We start from the raw sequence: 5689 nt of genomic DNA on the forward strand, positions 1-5689 counted from the left end.
GGCAGGTCCTTGGTTTAAGTAAAGCGGTGCCACAGAAACGATTTTGTGCCATCTGTTGAGCCTTCCTGGAATTACACCAACGTAGGAGTTTCCTTTCCGAAGATCACGTGAAAAGTCTGTGGGTCAGCCCGATTTTCTAGGCTAAGGAACTCAAACTGTAATCCAGTCTGTAAATTTGAGCAAGCAGACGGTTTTGGATGATTTCAGTGGGAAGGAAAAGGTTCCTTCTAAGGGAAGATTTATCTCAGAGTTTGCAGCCGCCGTGTTGAACAGTCACCAGAGTGGAGCTACTGAATGTGGCGTGTTTCCAGGGATCAGCCCAGATAACATTTCCAAAATAATTGCAACCACCGTTCTCAAGCGATTTTGGAGCATTGCTTCAGCTGGATGAGGTACTTTTACGTAAAAGAAGCTTGGGTCCATTTGTGTGTTGATAAAAAATAACTTTCACGGAAAGTGTAGTAGTTGATATGTATGTATATAGCCACACCTGGGGGAGGTTTCATCCTGTTTCCCCACATCTGACCAACATTTGGTATTATTAGATGCATTAATTCTTTTTTTTTTTTTTACTATTAATCACATTTCTTGGGCTTTCATTGTGTGCTACGCACTGTGTTATTGGCTTTCTATGCCATTGTCACATTTGATGGTAATAACGATCCTCGGGGTTGATGTGATTGTGCCCATTTTGTAGATGAGGAAACTAACCCTTAAAGGCTGCAGAATTTACCCAAAGTCACGCAGCTAGGAAGGGCCAATAGATGCATTAATTCTTAATTCTAGGATAATAAATGACACTGAGATGCTGCAGGACTAAATAAAAATCAATTTTCTAAAGGCCATTTGGAATGATTTTAGAACAATCAACAAAGGTTGCTACGAAAAGAAGTAACCAGACACTTCAAGCAGCAAGGATATCTGACTCCCAAGGCTTTCCACTTAATCAAAAAGAACTGAACAGGGGCGCCTGGGTGGCTCAGTGGGTTAAGCCTCTGCCTTCAGCTCCGGCCATGGTCTCACGGTCCTGGGAACGAGCCCTGCATCGGGCTCTCTGCTCAGCGGGGAGCCTGCTTCCCCTTCTCTCCCTGCCTGCCTCTCTGTCTACTTGTGATTTCTGTCAAATAAATAAACAAAATCTTAAAAAAAGAGAGAGAACTGAACGTATGAGTTAAATAATTATTCTATAACCCATCCCGCTGTCCAGCATTACCTCATCTTACGAAAAACAAGTTAAAACCCTACGATTTGACCCATAACAAAGTGAGACATTTGGGTAAGAATCACTTCTGCTTTTGGGAGGAAGGGAAAGGCTAGCTTCTTACCGTTCATTCTTACTCATCAACCATAACGGGAAGTCTTCTCAGGCCCAGGGAGAAACTGCAAAGAGAGGCTGGGTCTCTGATGGGTCCCCAAAAGAAAGAATTAGGGAGCCACAAAATATCTGGGACACTGGGAAACTAGCTTTGTGAAACAGGCAGAGGAGAGAGGGGCCAGCTGGGGGTTTAAGGGAATTTCAAGCAACACTGGACTGAAATCTTTAAGAAAACACACACACATGTTTACATACACGACACGCATGCACACACATAAACCCATCGCTGTAGGTTTCCTCACATCCCTCGATGATTTAACAAATGTTCGTAAGGACATTTCACAATGCCGATTTTTGGGAACAAGGAGACTATTCCTGTTGAGGCTGTTAGAATCCGGAGAAATGTCTTTAAGGAAATGATAAACGCACAGAAGTCAGCTTGTACAGAACACAGGATCACAGTGGAACAGACTGGGCTGAACTCACAAAACCAAGGACGTGTTGGGCAACTTGCTTAACTCCACAGAGTCTCCATTCATTTATCCCAAATGGGAATATTTGGGATTTTCGGGGGGGGGAGGGGGTAGATATGTTATGGCCCGAGTTTTCACGTCCGAGAGACCACCAAGGAGCCGACACCGATGTAAACAAATGAGGGTTTATTCAGCAAGTTTAAGCTTGGGCCCAAGTAGACCCAACACAGCGGAGTAGGGACTTGGACCCTGAACCAGATTACAGTCAGAGTTTTTAAAGGCAGAGTAGGGGTGGACTCGGTGGTGGGTGAGGACAAAGGGGGTGTTCAGAAGGGCTATCAGGGTAAAGAAGACTGTCGGGTTATCGGAGGCCTGGTTATTATCAAGCTAAGGCCGTTTTCCCTCTAATGAGACACTAACATGAAGACAGTTGGGAGTTTCCTGGTGGAATGTCGCATTCCTCCTATCAAGCGTCCTTGTTAGTGAGATTTAGCATTGGGACATTTGTAAACCAAGGGAGACTCCTGTCTTGCAGGATTGTGATTTCTGCAAGTTAACTATTTGTTCACACATATTATCGAGGGGAGGGGAGCGGGTGGAGAGGGGGTGCAAGGTGCCAGCTTTTGCTTTGTCCAGATGGCTGCCCTTATGTCAGGGCTAGACTCGAGGTGGGTACAGCCTTGTTTTTCTTGGCCTCCACAGATAGTGAATATAAAATGGCTGGAATTGTGCTTGACACAGACGTTATTTTAGTAACGGGGTTTGGAATTCTATACAAGCCTTACATTTGTACATGCTGAGATGGAAAGACTTCAGGATGTATTACTAAGTGAAGGAAAGCAAGAGCGGAAGAGTAAGGAGACCGTGATATCATTTACATAAAATCTGGTCTGTCGGATGTTTACTTAGGTTATCTTCTGGCCAGGCACTGTTCTGAGTGCTTTACAAATATTAACTCACTTTACCCTCATAAAGGTGCTGGGAAATAAATCCTATCTCTATCCCCACTTACACTAGGGGAGGCGCCATCCGGTAACTGTTCCCAGGTTGTGCGCACCCAGACCGGGGTCTGAAACCAGGTGAAATCTCGCCCCCGCATCTGTGTGCTTCTGCATCACACCAGGTGCCTCGGAAGATACCACGTGTCCTTACACGACACACAGAGGAGAGACAGAGAGAATGACGAGCAGGTGGTCTGAGACTGGAGCTTTGCAGCCACAAGCCAAGGAATGCCTAGGACCGTCGGAAGCCGACAGCCTTGCATCACCTTGATTTTGGACTTCCGGTCTCCGGAACTGGGACAGAGTGAATCTCTCTGTTCTTCTAAGGCACACAGTTTGTGGGAATTTGTTATGACAGCCACAGGAAACTGTTACCGGGCTCCACATACATATGCTGGTATATGCATAAAAAAAATTTTTTTTTGGTATATGCATAAAAATCTGAAGACACTGTTACCTTTGAGCAGATGCAGCAAAGGAGAAAGAGATTTTTATTCACCATCTTGTGCTCTTGTGTCCTCTTTTGAAATTTTTTACTAGGTACATGCATTAGCTTTATTTTAAAAAATAAAACTGTGGCAGGGCACCTGGGTGGCTCAGTCAGTTAAGGGTCTGACTCTTGATTTCGGCTCCAGTCATGACCTCGGAGTAGTGGGATCAAACCCTGAGTCGGGGGTCTATGTACAGCACAGAACCTGCTTGTCCCTCTCTCTCTGCTTCTCCCCCTGCTCTCTCTCTCTCTCTCTCAAATCAATAAATAATAAAATCTCTTAAAAAAAAACAGTGTCATAGTGGGATAGGTAAAATAACAGTCTAAGAGTGACAAATACACTGTCCCAATACAGACAGAGCAAAACATTATTTTGATGATTTTTACTTTTCTCAAAAAATTGCCTTTCTCTTTCCCTGAAAAATCAATCAATAAATGCATGTGTCTACCAACAGCTTCAAAACAAACTATATGAAAATTATATCGTAAAATATACAAACCACTAGAAATAAAATTGGTAACTTAAATATTGCTATCAAAATCCAAATCTGTTGAATAAAAAAAAAGACAAACCATATTCAGGGGCAAAGATATTTGCAACACATATAACCACAAAAGGATTAAAATCTAAAACATATAACGAGTTCTTACAAGCCAGTAGGAAAATGACTAACAAACCCAATGGGTGTGTGTGGGGGGGGGGGAATGTGTGGAGGATGTAAACAGACGGACAACAGGGAATTAAATAGATCAAACATATAAGGAATGCATCCTCATTAGAATATGAGAAAATACAAATTAAGACAACCAGGAGACACCATCATACACACCTGGGATGGACAAAAATGAAAACAGCTTATAATACCAAATATTGGTCAGAATGGGAGGAAACAGGAATTCTCACACATGTGAGATTCTGATTTAAATGGTCTGGGATGGTACCAGATATCCGTATTACTTTAAAGGCTCTCAATTTAATTTAATTTAATTTTAATTTTAGTCTTAATTTAAATAAAAGCTCTTCAAGTAGTCTAGATCCAAAGGACCAGGGCACTCTGAGATCTAGACACCATTCTGAACGCATCGCCCTCTAGTGGTCCAAATTGTTCTCAACTGCACGCTTCACACTTCAACGCCTAGAGGAGATGTAGGCGTCCTGACCCTCATTGCTACTTCCGGATCACTGTTCCTCCCCTCAGCCCTTGAAACCTACCCCTCCTGGGTGCAACCATCCACAGAGGCTCATCACTCCCTCGTTCACTGAGCATTTCAGCACGACTCACATTCCCAGTGCAACACCGCCCGCCATAATCCTAGTGATTTCGATGGCTACGTAAAGATTCTTTCATTCCCCAGCTTCTTAGTTCTTGAATATTCTCTCCTCTAACAGATCTTATTCTGCAACCTACCTCAGCCATGCATTCCCTCATGATACCCTGGATATCATTACCAACGGCTCTACCCTCTCTATAATCTCAATCACCAGCATCCCACTCTCCAGCTACCACCTCCAACCCTTTCCCTCCGCTGCCAACGATTCCTCAGCCCCACTGCACTGGATGGAAAGGTCATGATCCATCCTTTTAATCATCCCTCTGCATTCACCCTCAACTCCCTTCCTCCTGTCTCCTCTATACCCAGGTTAAGTCCAACTCATCCCTGGACTGGTTATACCGAGTCTGTGCCGCTGGTTGCAACTGGAGAAAACACACATCCAGGCTGACTTGTTTTACCTGAAATTCATGACTGAGTCCCAACCTCCAGAGGGCACAGCAATCCTACTACCCTTTCTACTCCCCTTCCCTAGTCCATTCGCTCTATCTTATACCTCCTTCCCCCTCTTACACTTCCAACATGTCTCTCCTTCCTGTCTCTCAGCTGATAATGCTTCATTTTTCATGCAGAAACTAAATGGAACCAGAAGAGCATTTCCCCACCTGCCCCTCAAAACTCTACAAGCCTACTTGCCCCTGTCTGCCTGTACTTCCCTCTGCTCTCCTGAATGAACTCTGCCAAGAGCCAGCTCCTCCCCATTGAGAACTGAATTCCGTTTCTGCTTGTCTACTCAAGAAAATCACTTTCACTCCAGCAATGATCACTCTTTCCTCTACTATATCATCATTGTTTGCACTAATGTTTGGTTCTAATTAGCATATAATGCTACAAGAACTCCCAATCTCTTCATCTTTGTTCCTCTTTACACCAGAACTCCTTGAAAAAGTCACGCTACTTACTGTCTCTAAATAATCTCCATCCATTCTCTCAAACCCACTGCAATCAGGTTTCTTTCTCCACCACTCCAGAGAAATCATTCTTAAGGTCGCCCATGACCTCCACATTGCCAAATCCAAGGGTAAATTCTCAGTGCTCATCAGCACCCTCCGCAGTATTTAACAGTTAAAAGACCTTG

This window comes from Martes martes (genome assembly GCF_963455335.1).
Source record: "Martes martes genome assembly, chromosome: 2".
Taxonomy (NCBI): domain Eukaryota; kingdom Metazoa; phylum Chordata; class Mammalia; order Carnivora; family Mustelidae; genus Martes; species Martes martes.